General features: G+C 31.6%; 1 long non-coding RNA gene across 2 annotated transcripts in view; it reads left to right on the top strand.

Moving 5' to 3' along the window:
• LOC123619752 (uncharacterized) overlaps window positions 1–18577 on the top strand; it is a 783931-nt gene that overhangs the window by 657097 nt on the left and 108257 nt on the right. For both annotated transcript variants that reach the window (XR_006728403.1, XR_006728402.2), the window contains exon 5: window positions 10103–10188. This is a non-coding gene — a long non-coding RNA (uncharacterized LOC123619752). The remainder of the gene's footprint in view (window positions 1–10102; window positions 10189–18577) is intronic.

Genomic DNA, 18577 nt, shown 5'->3' with positions numbered 1-18577 from the left:
AGATTTGCAAATACTAACTACTATATATAAAATAGATCAACAAGTTTCTTTTGTATAGCACAGGGAACAGTATTCAATATCTTGTAGTATCCTATAATGAAAAAGATATGAAAATGAATATATATATGTATATGTATGACTGAAACATTATGCTGTACACCAGAAATTGACACATTGTAAACAACTATACTTCAGTTAGAAAAAAAAAAAAGACAATGGAGGTAAAGGACTCAGAAGAGTGCCCATCAAGGTAGGCAGCAATGCAGACTCGCTTTATTATTCCCACCCTCCCTCCAGTTTTAATTCACCCCTTTATCACTTGTGTGAATGTCTGCCTAACTCTAAGCTTCTCTTCCTAGGTCAGGTCTCTCCTTATGCTTCAATTCGCAGAGTAACAATTTACCCTTCTTCTTGCAGACTTTTTTTTTTTTAATCGTGGCTTTGGCTGCTCAAAATGGTGTCCCAATTCTCCATTTCCATTAAGATAAAGAATCTTTCAAATCTGACATTTTTCTTTCATTGATTCTTTTTTTTTTAACTGAAGTACAGTTGATTTATAATGTGTTAATTTCTGGTGTACAGCAGAGTGATTCACTTACACATATATAATATTCCTTTTCATATTCTTTTTCATTATAGGCTATTATAAGGTATTAAATTTATGGAAAACAGTATGGAGATTCCTTAAAAAACTGAAAATAGACTTCACCTATGATCCAGCAATCCCATTCCTGGGTGTATATCCAGTGGAAGTTCTTATTCCAAAAGATACATGCACTCCACTGTTCATACTATTTTTTCCTACTAGTGATGCCTCACTCCAGCCAGGTCAACTTCCCTGAGTGTGTTTTTGTGAACATATCAGACATATTTCTGTGCTTCCTGTGCCTTAGCTTCTTTCTTGGCCTCCCATATTCTGCTTCTTCAAAATGTGAGGCATACAGTAGAGCATAAAATGTGTGTGTGTGTGTGTAAATTTATAATTGAAAACTCCTTAAGAAGGAAAAATTTTAAATTTTAATCTCAAATGATATAAATTTGACCCAACATTTACAGACAGTTTATTACCAATTCCTTAAAACCTCTTGCAGACAGTAGAAGAGGAGAGAAAAAGAAAACTTTTCTTACTTTGGTGACGCCAACATTATGTGATACCAAAATAAGACAAGATCATAATGACATTCTCCTTTGTTTTCTTCCAAGAGTTTTAGAGGTTTACATTTTATATGTGCTCTCTAAATCCCTTTGAGTTCATTTTAAATAAGTTATGATATAGTATAATACTTGTGTGTGTGTGAGGGGTGGGGGTTATTTGGCAAACAGATGTCCAGTTGTTCAAGTACCATTTTGGAAAAGACTGTCATTTGAATTGCTTTTTAGCGTTGTCAAAAATCAATTGACCATATTTATGAGGTCTATTTCTGGAATCTCTGTTCTGTTCCAGACATTTATGTGTTTATTTTTTCACCAAAACTACAGATCCTGAGTACTATATCTTTTTAGTACATCTTAAAATAGGGCATTGTGAGTCCTCCAACTTTGTTGGATTTTTTTCCAAAGTTTTTTGTCTATTCGAATTTCTTTACCTTTCTGTATAATTTTTAGTCAGCTTGTCCATATCTCTAAAGCATTCTGCTATGTTTTATGTTAGGTTGTATAAAATTTGTAGATCAATTTGGGAGAATGGACATCTTAATTATACTAGATTTTCTAGTCCTTCAGTAGTATATGTCTCTCCATTTATTTAGAATTTTTCTTATTTCTTTCATCAATGTCTTATAGTTGCAGATTCTGATCATAATTTTTTAGAATTATAAATAAGAACTTCAACTTTTTGAAGGTATTATAAATTGTATACTTTAAAAAAAGTTTCAAATTGTTCAATGTTACCATGTAGAAATATGACAAATTTTTACATGTTGATCTTATATCACATGACAAGGCTAAATAGATTGAGTTCTAGGAGCTGTTTTGTGTAGATTGTTTGGGATTTTCTACAAAAACTAATGAGTCATTGGAGAATAGGAACAGTTTCATTGCTTTTTTTCCAAAGTGAATGTCTTTCCTTTCTCTTCCTTGTTTTGTTGCATTGGCTATGGCTTTCAGCGCATTATTGAATAGGTGTGGTAAGAGCAAACGTCTAGACAAAGTTCCTAATCATATACCTACTCAGCTTTCACTGTAAAATCTGATGTGATTGTAGATTTTTGTAGGTGTTACTTTTCAGATTAAGAAAGTTTTCTTCCATTCCAAATTTTCTAAAATTTTTGTTTGTTTGTAAATCAAAGATAGATGTTGACTTTTGTCAAATGTGCTTACTGCTTGTATTGATTTGAAATGAGGCTTTTCTTGTTTAATCTATTAATATGTCAACTGATTTTCAAGTGATGAAACCACCTTTACATTACTGGGATAAATCCCCGACTTCCTCATGATGTAGATTTCTTTTTCTGTACTGCTGGGTTTAATTTGCTAATATTATGTTGAATATTTTTTTTCCTCTATACGGTTTTATTTCCTTGTAATCTGGTAAAATCTGTCTGGTTTTGCTATCAGGATAAGGTTGGCTTTATAAAATGAATTAAAAGTTTTCACGTTTTTATTTTCTGGAAGAGATTTTGTGGAACTGATGGTTATTTGGAACTTTAAATATTTGGTAAAATTTACCGATGATACTATCTAAGACTGGATTGTTCTTTATTTTTCAGGAAGACTATTAACTACAAAATCAGTGTGTTTTAGCTATCTGTTTATCTTGCTGTTTAGGTTATCTACTTCTTTCAGCATGAGTTTTGATATTTTGTATCTTTCAACAAATTGATTAATTTCATTTAAATTGTTGACTTTATGTGCATAGAGTTGTCCATATTATTCCTTTATTATCTTTGAATATCTGTTGAATCAGTTGTGTTATCCTCTCCATATTTAATAACAAATATATGTATATATTTTAAAATACATATAAATGTCTATATGTACACATATATATGTTTACTGATTTCTTCCTGCAATTTTAATCACTGAGAAAAGTGCCCTTAAGTCTCCAAGCTTAATTCCAGCTTTGTCTAGTTCTTCATTTTCTTCTATCTGCTTTCTTTTATGTATCTGGAAGCTCAGTTATTGGATGCATACACAATTAGGATCCTTATTTGTTCTTAAAAAGTTTACAGTTGACCTTTATATCCTTATGTTATGTTTTTCTTTATCCCTAGTGATTGTATTTTGGTTCTGAAGTCTGCTTTGTCTATCCCTTTTTTTTTCTTTAAATAAATCATGCATGTTACATCCGTTGTCATTTTTAGATTTTTAACCTTCATTCTTCATTATGCTTCTAATGGTTTCTTACAGACTGCACATTGTTGGATCTGGTTTTCTTTTATATCTGATCTGAAACATCTATCTTATAATTAGTGTGTTTAGATCATTTACATTTAATGCAATTTCTTATATGATTAGATTTACATGTCATTTTTATTATTAGCATTCTCTTTGTCCCTCTATTTTTCACCTCTTTGTTCTTTTTCTGCCTTCTTTTGAATTATTTAATAATTTATACTTAATTCACTGATTTTTTTTTACTGTATTTTTTTTTGTGTGTGTGCATGTATGTGGTTTCTCTAGATATTAAAAAGCATAGTTTTGGGGTATTGTATCATACACAAAATTAAATAAGCATATTTTTGTATAACAATATTTTTATCTGATATACATAAAATATTACTTGATAACCTCTTCTTAGAATAGCTAAACTTGTGATGTAGTTGAAATACACCACTTAATGTCTAAATTTATTTACACTTACATAAAAACTGGATTTAAAATTTTATGACTGTGAAGTTAATAAAAATAATTTTAAAGGTACTTTGGTTTATATAAAGTAAACTTTATATCCATTGAGCTTTAATCTTTACAGATATAATTTCTCATACTTAATTAACTTAACCAAAATTAAATTCTATTAATTATACAACTGAACAACTGTATATTGCATGCTACCACCATACACATAAATGTGATCTGTGTGATCAGCACTGTATTTAGGTGTGTCCCTAATGCCTTTGATTAAATTGTAGAAGAACGTGATCTTTAGTAAAAGGTGTTATAGGAATATGGAAAAATATCTCAAGAAGAAATAAAAATAAAAGAAATAAATTTAGACACATAATATTTTGGTTAAAATGTCAAATAAACATTTTAGTTCACACATAAGAGAGGTGTTTTTTTTTTTTCTGTTTATACATAGTGACCATAGAAGTAGAAGTTCTCAGTTGAAGAATGGTATTGTTGCTAGTGATCAATGGATGAAAAAATAAGCATCCAAGCCAAATATTAATTACTGAGCCCAGAGATGCTACAATAGCAAATACAGTCCTGGAATACTGGATCAAAAGTAAAGTAAATTATAGCAGGAAAGTGTAAACATTCAAGAATAATTATATCACTACTGTAATATAATAATAATAATAATAATGATAATAATACAACCGTAATGGATTTTTGTATTTACTATTAACTAATAAAAAAAAAAAAAGCAAAGTAAGTGTTACTGAAATGTAAGCATGATTAAATATAAAAAACAAGAAAAATATCAGATTTCAAAAAGATGGTATCAGGCAAGAGGCTACTCTTCTTAATAGTCTTTCATAGTCTATTCTAAAAATTTGTCCCTATCCAGTTAAAGATTAGTGTATAAATAAGTAACAGATAATAAATAATGTTTAACATTTATTATAGATAAATAAGGTCTTATTATTGAAAATAATTTTTTAATTAAAAAATGATTTTTAGGTTTTAAAATGTTTTCAAATACATTCAAACTAGTAGTATAACTCTGGCAGAGCTTACTGCTTTTTAATACATTGCTGAGAATAAACCCGTAATATCCAAGAACAATTGGTTCTTTGTACCAATATATTTAGTACAGGTATATCTGTGATTTTACTTTCAAGATCCTGGCAGATTCTGATTGGAATGCCCACTTATGTTTCTGAAACCAAAAACTTTATGACTCACATAGAACAGCCAAGAAAAAGAAATAATGTAACAAATAAATAAATCGCCGTTGTAGGCTAGATATCTTTCCTCTTCCTTTTTAACAGTTCTCTTAGAAGAAAAGTCTTCCCCTCAGTGGACAAACTGACGGAGACTACAGAATACGCTTTTTTCCCCTGTTGTTCCTAGTTCTGTCTGAGTCTTCCTTTGTTCACTGATCTGTGTTAGCAACCTGACACCAGGGAGTATTAGCTTTTGGGGAATGTTTCCCTTCCTCCTTCCTCCATAAACACTGAAGACGCATTGCTGACGCAATGGTTTCAGGTAAAGCCAGGCCTATAGCAATAGTCCAAGGTAGGCAGAAACACATGCACTGTGGTTCAGTTCCATCTTGGTATTGGAAAAGGCAGTCTGCCATGGGCCCCAGGCTTCTCTTCTCATTCTTACTGGGTATGCCAAAAATGCCATGTCCTGACTCTGCTCTTCTTCTGGACCATTTCTCGAGGCTGTGTTTGCAGTGAGATGAGTGAAATCTATCTCTATGCATGGAGCTGGCTTCTTTCCACTCATCAAAAAAACAATACAGCTCCCATAATCAGTGGTTCTCTCTAACAGTGTAACACACTGCATGTGCAAACATCCAATACTGAGCTGTTTCGCCAAAATTCATAAGCTAACCCCTAATGTGACTGTATCTAGAGATCAGGTCTAAGGAGATAATTAAATAAAGTCAAAAGAATGGGCCCCTAATTCAATAGAAATGTGGCCTTATTAGAAAAGGAATGGAGAGATCTCTTTCTCTTTCTCTTTCTCTGCACCAGGTAGGATCAAGGGAGAAGGTAGCCACCTGCAAACTAAGGAGAGAGTTCTTACTGGACACTGGCCCCACTGGCACATTGACCTTGGACTTCTGGTCCATCAAAAGCATAAGAAAATCTGATGTTTAAGCCACACAAACTGCAGTACTTTGTTACAGCATCCAACAGACTGATATAAGCCCTTTGTATCAGTCCTGTGAAATTTGAACAAAAGAATTATGGGGAACTTCCACAAACGAAAATGAAGTTCTGACCACTGCTTTTGCTGTGATTAATAAAGCCTTTTGTAACTTACATCTTTCTCTAGTACCCTTGACACAATAACAGTCTCACTTTCCAGCTCGCAAGTAGGGTAAAACCTCAGGCCTCATACATTGCTTGATACCAAGATGCCCAGTCTTAACCTAAAATGATCAGCCACTGGTCTGAGTTAGGTATGATGATGATGATGATGCGATGATGGTGATGGCGATGATAGTAGTTCCTCTTGTCCCCACAGCTATGACTACAACCATGACTGTGTGCCAGGCACCTTGTTCAGCACTGCTTACATATTATCCTGATTAATCTTAACAGCTCTGTGAAGTAGCTAACATTAAATAAGGGACTTAACAGGTCTGATATATACATTTTTAGTAGATCATTCTGACTGCTCCATAAACAATAGAATCAGAGTAAAGTTCACAGCTATTGCAATAGTCCAAGTAAGATGTAATAGAAGTTCATAGACACTGTATTGCATCTCTATTTATGGTTTTGAAATAAGTATTTCTGAGATGCCTATAGTCCAGTTATAACACAGAAATTTAGCACAATCAATGTTATCCTATTCTATCTTGTAGTTCAAGGTTTCTAAATGTACTGCTCTTTCTTGATCTACTTAGATTAATTTGATGCAAATCAAATGAAGTTAAGGCCCAACAGTGGTATATCCAAAGCTCAAACTGGTATTTTTGAGTGAGGTTGTAGTCATCTCTGTAGGTTGATCAAAGTTATTAGGCTATTTTTGTTCTAGTGATTCAGTTTCACTCCTTTAAAAAATGTTTTCATAGGGATTTATTTCCAAAATGTATTTATAATGTTCTGTTGACATAGGTTATATTTATGTGAAAAAAAAAATCCTTAACTTCATCTCTTTCAAAGAATCATGCTAAGGCCAGACTCTGGCCCTTTCCTCTCAGACTGACTAGATTTTTTCCTTTTTGTCATATTGTTCTCATAGAGGCTGTAGAAAATGAATGAGTCTCTAGCTTTCAGTTTCCCACATTTCCTCAGGTTAAAGGGTTATGCTAATCTCAGTTCATAAATAGCTGTTTTCTAGTTTTTTTTGTGTGGCTAAAAGAAGGCAGTAATAGATACTTACAAAGTCACCTGCCTAAGAGGGCTTTGACTACCTCTTGAAAATTCCTTCCTTTGGCTTTCTGGAAGCAACTCTTCCCTGGCCCCCCTTGTTTACTGCCCCTTCAGTACTGCATAGTTCAGTACTCAAGTGTAAGGCTCTTTGAATCAACCATCTGCTCCCTATGACTTGTACACTAAATTTTGCAAAGAACATTCCGTCTCTCTGTGTGTTTTTTTAATTGCTTTTTAGGGAGAAGTATTTGCAGTACTGCAAGAGATCTGTAAAAAAGTTTAACAAAGAACTGAGAGTAGTACAAACTATTCATTCTATCGTTGTTCTGAAACATGTCACCAAATACTGAGTAAAACATACCAAAAAAAAAAAAAAAAAACCTAAAATTTTATGTGAAAAAAAATGCTTTCTTGGAAATTGTGCTAATTTCCAGAAGAAAATTATTTACTGATTACATTTTATATTTGCATAGACATTATGGGGATTACAAATGCTACAATATTTTTATTAAAATTATTTTGACTAATAAACTGAAAAAATTGTTGAAGTTAATGTTGCCAAAAATGCAGTTCTAATTATATTTTATTTATTCTTATTTACTTGTGTTTTAAGCTGGTGAGTACATTCCTCATGATTTCCTATGGTCTGTTGCTTGAATAGACTCCATTCGCTTTGAATATTTATTGGTTATGGATTCATCATGATCTGATAACCAGTTCTAATTCAGTTCCTTTCCCTGGCTGTTCTTTTTGTTTTTTCTCATTTGGGGAAGCCTATCTAAAAACCAGTTCTGAAGTCTTTATTCATATGTGGACTATCTGTGTGCTCTGATCATCTACATTAAAATATCAATAGGAGATGGCTCCAGGCTAGTCAACTTTACTACTTCATTAACATAGTTTCAGGATGGCAGACTAGTAATAATGTTGCCTACCTAATAGGTTTATTGGGAAAACTAATTAGTTAATACTTGCAAAGGCAATTAAAAAGCCTGGTTTTTTCCAAAGAAATGCACACATCATAAAGGAAATGCAAACATCCCTTCAAACCACAAGACACTGCTGTATTTAAAAAGCTAAGATATTCAATCTAAAAATTATCTGTCAGAATTTTTTCCTTTAATGAATAATTCAACATTTAATCCATTAATATTAACCTTTTCATTTTAAATATAGCCTGATGTCAAATATATATCAAAAAAATCCCTTAGAGTTAGTATGCCCTTTGACCAGAAATTCTGCCTCTAGAAATGTATTCTAAGGAAATCATAATGAATATGTGCAAAGGTCTAATAACTAGAATATAGATCAAAACTGAAATTAGAATAGATAAAAATAAACAAATGAAATGTTCAACAGTAGGGTAAGGGCTACATAAATTATATTACAGTAATAAGTTTAAATACTCTGCAACCATTTTGAAATTACACTATGAAGAATATTTCCTTACAGAAAAACACACTTCACATGGTGATAATAAAAATAGTTATAAAAAATCTGATCACATTAGAAGATATGTTGAGTGATATGTCTAGAGTCCATTTTAGGCTACATTACCAAAAACAGCAAGGAGGGATGTAGATAAATCAGTAGTGAAAAAGTGATTGTTGGATCTGAGTGATGGACACAGGGGGTTCATTACACTATTCTTTCTCCTTTTTTGTATGCTTAAAGTAAATTCATGTAGTAACAAGTTAAATTTAAGTATGCATTAGTTTCTGTTTGAAAGTGTATATATATGCATACACACATATTTACACACATAAACATCTATGTGTTTAGGCATGATAAGTATGTGTGTGTGTTTATTTGAAATATAAAGGGATGATTCATAAACTTTGTGTTCTGTTATGATTTTTCATATATATCAAAAAATCTGCAGTCAGCATTTGTCAAATTTAAAATGAGGAAAGAAGCTGTTATGAAGATATATAAAGCTCAGTAACAAATTATTTCTCCATTATATAGGGACTTTAAATATGAAAACCTTCAGTTTACCAATTACCCAAATAGCCAAAGATCACTGAATTTATCTATAATAGAGGACTTTAATAAATAATCCTTTCAGGAATTTGTGAATATAGTTCATTGATTGTGGAATCAATGGTCATTTCTAATGAATCTGGCATGTTTAATAACTAAAAGCTTGATCCAAACATTATATCCAAAGTAGTGAGACATTTATATTCCAGCAGGCAGAATCATTTAAACCCTGATTAGTTAACAGACTGTATCCATGAGAACGGTGTATTGATTTCAATGGCTTTAATGATTTTCAGTCTGTTGAACCTAGGCACCTTGCAAATTTATGGGCTGGCTTCATTGACTCTTTTGATGTAATATATAGTTGTTTTTAGAAAGTGCTATAAAAAGTTTCTGGCATCTGACCTTCCCTATACAAGATCATTAACCTGTGATTTTTTATTATTTTCAAAGGTCTTTCATAGAGGAATAGTAAATCGTTAATTTTAGCTTGTTATATATAAAAGGAATAAGCAAAAGCTAGGCACTATTGAAAAAATTTTAAAGAAATATTTCATAAGAATTTAGTTACTTGAAATATAACTTTCTAGATGAGTGACTTGACTAAAAGAACCTAAATTGAGCTAGTTTCCTACACTGGTATCTGACCCCACTGGGTTACTTGGCAAAAAAAAAAAAAAAAAAAAATAGAGTGTTAGAATAACAACATGTATCCAATGATGGTTTTTCTTTAAATTCACATTTCCTAATTGTGTCTTACAGAATTACATTAACTCTATCAAATCAAATTTGCTGAGTTTTCTATAAAGTTTTGATTCTGAATCTTTTTATACAGTAAATTCAATTTCAATATGTCACATTGTTCAACAGAAAAGAAACTAATTCTGCTTTTATTATATACTGTATTGTGAATCATGAAAACCTTTAAAAATTGGGGAAAAATGTTTCTTTCACAGGTTATACCATTACCAAAGATGTCTGGAATGATTAATGAGATCATTTAAATTCTATGTCTGGATTTCACTTAATCTTTCTGCCAAAGGTATGTAAATAAAGTTGAAATCTGTTTTTAGTGACCTTAGGTATAGATATATCTGTTCAAATTTAACCTATGACTTCTCACCAAAATTCTACATTTACTCTCAGTCATGACATTGTGCATGGCTGTCTCTGCAATATTTCTTTTTTATTATTATTTGAATAAACATATGGTCATTTTATGTTTTTAATATCTTCTAGTAAAATTACGTGCTTGCCCTTGTGCTCTTATCCAAGTAGTTAATGTAAGTGTTAAATTGGACAGTTCTGTGGTTTACTGATAGATTTCCCTTTCTAGATTGACATTGATCCATGAACCAATTCAATCATGAAATAAAGACAGAACAAACAAACAAACACTATTGACAGTCTAATATATGCCAGGATTTTGCTCGATGATTGACTTAGTTGCCAAGCATTTTAATGTTGAATTTTACTACATGGGTTAGTAAATGGGTTAGTTACTAGCTATTTGACATTGACCAATGATTTAACTTTTCTGTGCTTTGTTTCTCCAACTGTAAAATATATAACTACTGGTTACAAGTAACCACTTTAAAAAATTATTTTTACAATAAATAATGTATCTGAACCATTAGAACAGTGTCAATCATAGCAAACTGCAATAAATACTGGCTATTGCTATGTCCAACTTACTAAAATCTTCAGCAGTATTTTAGTGTTGAAGTATTATGTGATTATTATTTTTAAATTTATATTCATATCTTATGCATGGTCAAAGAATAATACAAAAGTGTACGCAATGAAAGGAGAAACTCATGCTTATCTCATACCTGTAATCCTAGTCTCCAGATATAATGGCCACCTAGAGTTTCTTGGGCAAAGTCTCAGACATATTCTGTGCATGTTCATATAAATACTTCTTTCCTTACTAACACAAATTAGGGCATACTATCAGAGAGTGGCTTATATCCTACTGTTATTTCACTTAATATATCTTGACAGTTTTATATTTCACTAAATATAGGGGGATCTCATTCTTTTTAATTAGCAGTTTGATGTAAAATTAATTAGCCTTTTTATTCATGGATTGTTAAGTTGTTTCTTTCCTTTTTTAAAAACCATAACCAATGTCATGATAATCATATAATAATGTGTGTGTGTGTGTATATATATATACACATTTGAAATATATATATATTTGAATACATGGATACATGTAACTGTTGAACAAATTCATTCAATTACTCTCTGGTTCACTGGGGGTGGGGTTGTCTTTTAAATGTTTTATAGATACTGTTACTAAACTTTTGTCCATACTATTTGCACCAATATAAATTTTCACCAAAGGTAAGTGATTATATGTGTTTTATCACATAATACTAACACATTCATTTAATTTCTATATCTGTGAATAGACATATTTCCCTATTTGCTTGGTATTTCATTGCAGCTTGGAAATTTACTGTAGTTTGTTTTTCTTTGTTTTTTTTTAAATATAAATACATTAAGCGTATTTAACAGTATATATTTTAACAGTATATACAATTAAAAGAGAGAATCCCTCTCATCTCATACCCGTAGTCTTAGTCTTAGGAGATAATGACCATCTACAGTTTCTTGGGTGGATCCTCAGACATATCCTGAGAATGGATGTGTATATATATATATGTATATATATATATTTGCATTTTTCTGGCTCAAATTAAGGCACACTAATAGAGACTATCCTAAACCTTACTACTATTTCACTTAATGTATCTTGACAGTTTTAGATTTCACAAAATATAGGAGTTTTTTGGAACTCCTACAGAACTAGTATATTTTAGTTCTTTTCCTTCAGTTTTTCCTTTATATATTACCACTGCTATTACATTATTTGGTTGTTTAAAGGCTTTTAAATTTTATGTAGTTAAGTATATCTTTGTATGACTTCCACTTCCGTAATTGACATTTTTGGGTAATTGCTCATTTTTTCCTAGTACTTTTCATTTTTAATATTTTACATTTAAATCTTTCATTCATTAGAAAATTATTTTGGTGTAAATTATAAGTTAAGAACCAAGCTTTTATTTTCCAAATAAAAAAGCTCAGTGGACCCAGAAGAGTTTATTTACTGAATGAAACATATTTCCCCACTGCTTTGAAATGTCATTTTTATCATGTATTACATATTTAAATATTTATACTTCTCTCTATTCTATTCAAATGATCAGTCTATTCTTTTGCCAGTAACACAGTGTTAGAATTGCTGTAACTCTTTATATTACAATGTGTTGAGTCAGTCCCCATTCATTACTCATCATTTTTCAAAATGTTTCTAATTATTCTCACACAACCCTTAGTGTTAGCTTCTCTTCTCTTTCAAAAAATATGTTGTTGGCATTTTTATTCAGATGTAATAAAAGTATATTTTTATTTTTAATAGAACATTATTTAGTCTAATAAATAGAAAATATAATGAAATAATATCACTATTTTTAGTTTCTCTATAGAAAACCTGTTTATTTATATATATTAATCTTATAATCAGCCATTTTACTAAATCCTACTGTGGATTTTAATGCTTTTTACAGTAAATTTGCTAATATTTTTCAGATATATAATCATATAATATTTTTAAATGATAGTATTATTCTCATTTGTCAGTTTTTACACTCATATTTCACACTCTTCTCCAGTCAAATTGTCTAATATTTCTATTATAATGTTAAACAGCAGTAGTTCTAAAAGCTTCCTTGTATTGCCTCTGATTTTAGTGTCATTCACTTACATAAATGGTTCTCAAACTTTAGCATGAAATAATTCTTATGAAAGGCTTGTGAAAATATAGATTGCTGGGTGCTGGGTCCTACACCCAGACTCTTAGTAGGTTGTGGGGAGGGGCACATTTGTATTTCTAACAAGTTCCTAGGTGCTTCTGAAACAACTGGTCCAGGGGCCAGACTTTGAGAACTGCCTTATGTTATCATGCTATTGCGTATGTTGCTAGCTTTTCATTTGAAATACACATGTGCTTTTTTAAATTTAATTGAAGTACAGTCAGTTTACTATGTGTCAATTTCTGGTGTAGAGCATAATGTTTCAGTCATACATATATATACACATATTTGCTTTTGTATTCTTTTTCACTGTAGGTTACTACAAGATATTACAGTTTCCTGTGCTATACAGAAGAAACTTGTTGTTTATCTATTTTATATACAGTAGTTAATATTTTCAAATCTCAAACTCCCAATTTATCCCTTTCCACCTCCTTTCCCCCCAGTAACCATATGTTCGTTTTCTATGTCTGTGAGTCTGTTTCTGTTTTGTAGATAAGTTCATTTGTGCTTTCTTTTTTCTTTTTTTAGATTTCACACATGAGTGATATGATATGTTATTTTTCTTTCTCCTTCTGGCTTACTTCACTTAGAATGACAATCTCCAGGTCCACCCATGTTGCTGCAAATGGCATTATTTTATTCCTTTTTATGGCTAAGTAGTACTCCATTGTATAACTATATCACAGCTTCTTCATCCAGTCTTCTGTCAATGGACATTTAGGTTCTTTCTATGTCTTGACTATTGTATGTAGTGCCACTATGAACATTGGGGTGCATGTATCTTTTCAAATTAGTGTTCCCTCCAGACATATGCCCAGAAGTAGGATTGCTGGATCATATGGTAAGTCTACTTTAGTTTTTTGATGAATCAAAAATACAAATTTTAGCAATGTTCTCCTAGGGCAGGCTACCCAGGCAATAGAAATAAAAGCAAAAAGAAATAAATGGGACTTAATTAAACTTACAAGTTTTTACACAGCAAAGGAAACCATAAGCAAAACAAAAAGGCAACCTATGGAAATGGGAGAAAATATTTGCAAAAGATGAGACTGACAAGGGCTTAATTTCCAGAATATATAAGCAGCTCATACAACTTAATAAGAAAAAAACAAACAAACAACCCAATCCAAAAATAGGCAGAAGACCTAAACAAGCAGTTCTCCAGTGAAGACATACAAATGGCCAATAGGCACATGAAAAAATGCTCAATAGCGCTAATTATCAGAAAAATGCAAATCAAAACTACAATGAGTTATCACCTCACACCAGTCAGAGTGGCCATCAGTAAAAAGTCCACAACTGATAATTGCTGGAATGAGTGTGGAGAAAAGAGAAGGCTCCTATACTGTTGGTGGGAATGTAGTTTGGTGCAGCCATTATGGAAAACAGTATGAAGATTTCATATATGCTTTTGATTATGTTAAGGGGCCTTTTTTTTTTAATTAAGAATTTTGTCAGAAATCGATGTGAAGTTTTTCAAATCCCTTTTTGGAAATCATGGAGTTGACAAATTGTTTTATTACTTTTCCATATTAACATGATGAATTTCAGTAGTTCTAATATTGAAAAGCTTTAGCATTCAGCAAACTTAATGACAGCATTTTACTTTTTAACATGCTACTGTCACATTATGATTAACATTTTGTTTAGAAATATTTTTCCATTTTATTAAATTTGTATTTCTGCTTTAAATATTAATGTTAATATTGTCCCATAAATATAATCTGAAATAATGTCTTCTGTATGTAAGCTCTGGAAGATTAAAAATCATAGTAAGTTTATCAGTTTCTTGAAGTTTTGATAGATTTCACTGAGAAAAATCACCTGGGCCTGACATTCTTTATGTAGTCTTTAAGAACCTTGCTCAATTTTGTCCATGTAATTTTTTTTTTTTTGTAGGTAAATTTTGATAATTTTTATTTTCCTAGAAAAATAGTCTTATCTTTTTTGAGATAAACAACATACCTCCAAATAACACATGGGTCAAAGAAGAAGTCTCAAAAGAAATTAAAAATATATTGAATGAAATTTAAATAAAAATATAATTTATCAAAATTTGTGGGATGCAGTAAGAGCAGTCTTTACAATAAACTTTACAGCATTGAATGCCTATATTAGAAAAGTGGGAAGAACTAAAGTCAATAATCTAAGCCTCTGTCTTGGTGTACTAGAGAAAATTGAGCAATGTATATGTAAAGCAAACAAAAGAAAAGTAATAATAAATATTAGGGCAGAAATCAATGGAATTGAAAACAGGACACTACTAGAGAAAATTAACAAAACCAAAAACATGGCTATTTGAAAAATTTAATACAATTGATGAACCTTTAGCCAGTCTAATAAAGAAAAAAAGAAAGAAGAAATCAATGTTACAAGAAATGGAAATAGGGCCATTGCTACTGATACTGCAGCCATTAAAAGGATAATGAAAGAATATTATGAGCAGCTCTATGCCCACAAATTTGACAACCTATGTGAAATGGAACAATTCATTCAAAGGCACAACTCACTGGAAGACAATCTGGTAGTTTCTTGCAAAGTTATACATAGTCTTACCATACTACCTAGCTGTTGCACTCATAAATATTTATCAAAATGAGTTCAATTATGCCCACACAGATGTTTATGATAGTTTTGTTCATAATTGCCAAAATCAAGAAGCAACAATAATGTCCCTCAATAGGTGAATGGATAAACAAAATGTGGTTAAACTGTACAAGGTAATATTATTCAGTGATAAAAACAAATGAGCTACTAAACCATGAAAAGATAGAAGGAACCTTAAATGCACATTCTTAAATGAAAGAAGCAAGTCTGAAACATCACCTACCATGTGATTCCAATTATATGGCGTTCTGGAAAAGGCAAAACTATAGAAACATTAAAAAGTTCAGTGGTTGCTCCAGGCTCAGGGGAGGAAGTGAGGATGAACATGTGGAACACAGGGGGTTTTTAGCCTGGCGAGTGTTCTGTGTGATACTCTAATGGTGGATATATGACATACATTTGTCAAAAGGTATAGCACAAAAACTGTATAGCACAGAAATTGAATTATCTTGTGAATGATGGACTTCAGTTAATTTTTTTAAATTATGTACAATTAAATTCCCACATAGAAAAATTACATATAATAATTTATGTGAAAGTACATGTATAGGAACATGTGCATGAAAAACACTTCATATAAACATGGTCACTGTGATCTCAAAATGAAGAGATTTCATATCATTTTCATGTTCTTCCCTATTGCTTAATTCATTTTTGAAGTTTTATTTCATTTTATTATCATCATAATAAGCTAAATTCATTAAGTTACCAAAATAAATGCTAATCTAATGGTCTCTAGTAAAATATACTAGGCATAGAGTCTAATTAATAGTTAACGAGGTGTGTTACTTAGGTATCTGACAGTGGATCTGTTACCAACTAATTCAAAGTGTATTTCGCTCCTGCAATAATTTTCTTTCTTTTTGTTTGGAGGTAAATTTCAATCTGTTAATAGATGGGTTTGTCCCCAAGATCACGACTTTTAAAGGAGAATCAAAAAGCACTCATTTCTAATATTTTCTCATTTCAAAAGATATATCTCTCCTTGTTAATAACTTTTATTTAACTTTCATGTAGCAGTTAGGTTGAAGTTAGTAAAATCATAACATTTTGTTTTTTTAGTCATTATTTAATAGTGTATGTATTCTGTTCAGGTTGCAAGTTCTTCTAGGATTTTCTCAGTTTCTTGCAGGATGTGAAATATTCCTGCATAATTTTTGTAACATCATACGAAAGTGATTTGTTCTAAGAGAGTCAACACTGATATACTTGTTCTGTGCCACTATCCTTATAAATTAATAGCTTTGTGCTATTTTTACTTTACAAAGCATCTTTTGTTTCTACCACATATAAGATAAAATCCAGATAAAGCAATCTTTTGGTTTCAGCATTATTTAATTTCTAACAGCAGTAAAATCAAATAGTTTCACCTGCAGGTGTATTTGTTTTTCACATTTTCATCACCCCTGAGGGAGGGGCACAAGTAAAGTCTTGTAACATTTCCACACTATGTTATTTATACTCCCACTGGGTACCATTCTTCCTACTTTAGCTCCAGTCAACTATTTTCTGACACGTTTAGCTAGTTTTCTACTTATATTCTTACATGATTTACTATTGCTCATGGGTTAAATGGGGCCAATTTTAGTGCTGGTATTGAGATAGAACCAAATACTTCTTTTGTTGGCTAACCAAAACACATATGTTAGCTATTTAATGTGGTTGTTCTATTGTAGAGATTATGTTCTCTCTTTCTCAAAATAATAATTAATCATCTTAGTACAGGGTGGTCCCATTGTTATGCTGGTAAATATTTAACAACCAGTTCTATTAAAGAAAAAAAAAGGCTCCGATTTGTAGCATTCTTTTTTCCAAGATGCAGACAATCTTGGCTTACTCAGCTGTCCAAGTGGCATCAGTAGGTCTTGCACAATTCTGAACACTTAACAATTGACACCCACATATCAGCTCCAGCACAGCACTGGGGACACGGGTGCTTCAAATGTTACCTGAGTTTTGAAAAGTGTTAGACTATCCATATTTCAGCTCATCTCCTTGTTGAGGTAGCTGGTTCTCAATTTGGTAAGTGTCTTTCTGATAGTCTGTTTTTATGCTACTCAAACTAAAAAGCTCTTTCCTGATTTTTCTGCTAACTTGATATTCTAATAAAATCAATTAGGTAATTATAACTTTCTATTATATAAGGTATTGGTTTCCTGTTTCCCAAAAGTGTGAGTAGGAAAGAGTCTTCATATATTACTTTGTATTTTGATCTATGAGACTATTATATAGGAGTTATTATATATAGTCTTACAAAATAATTTATACATGAAGGATTCTTTGGGATCAATTAAAAAGTTGGAATTTTTACCTATACTATATTTTATTTTTATCCCTTAAGATTAAATATGTTTAGGCCCAAGTTGCTCTTCTTCCTCTGAAACATAAAAAAAAAACTGATTATTTTAGCTTAGCACATTTTCAGAATTTCATCCTTTTGCTAGGCCCTCTAGGATTAGAAACATTTGTCAGACTAAGGATCTTAGAGATCCATGCTTAATTTGTTCAGGGTCCATGAGGCAGAACGAAGCTAATGTTTTCCTGGGAATGGCGGGTATGGTAGCTGGACCCTGAGCTCACTGATAAGATCTTCAGGGAATAGACTAAGACAATTCCTGAATGGATGTCTGGTTTTGCTTAGGGAGATGATTGCTTGTACTGGCACAGCCTTCTTTATACAAATCTTGGTTTAAGACCTTTACTGCAATCTGTCACCTTCTATTTGATATTTATCTTCTATTTCAGCCTTTGTATTCCTTAGGGCAATGGTGCTGAGGTGTTCATTTAAAATAACCCTACAGGTTTGATAAAATAGAAACCAAAAATAATTTGGAGAGGTCTCTCTTGGTTTCTGGGATCCTCACTCTCATTCCTGAATCTAGCTTGTCTCCATCACTCCTTTTACTCTGTGCAGCATCTCCACGGCATGATAGAAACCTACTCACGTGTGACTCTAAACTACAGCAACGATCAAACAGCCATGTGGAGCCTAGACAAATA

Source organism: Camelus bactrianus, chromosome 8 (assembly GCF_048773025.1).
Source record: "Camelus bactrianus isolate YW-2024 breed Bactrian camel chromosome 8, ASM4877302v1, whole genome shotgun sequence".
In the NCBI taxonomy this organism is placed as follows: Eukaryota; Metazoa; Chordata; class Mammalia; order Artiodactyla; family Camelidae; genus Camelus; species Camelus bactrianus.
Note: the sequence above shows the minus strand (reverse complement) of the source record. Positions and strands in the feature narration are given on the sequence as shown.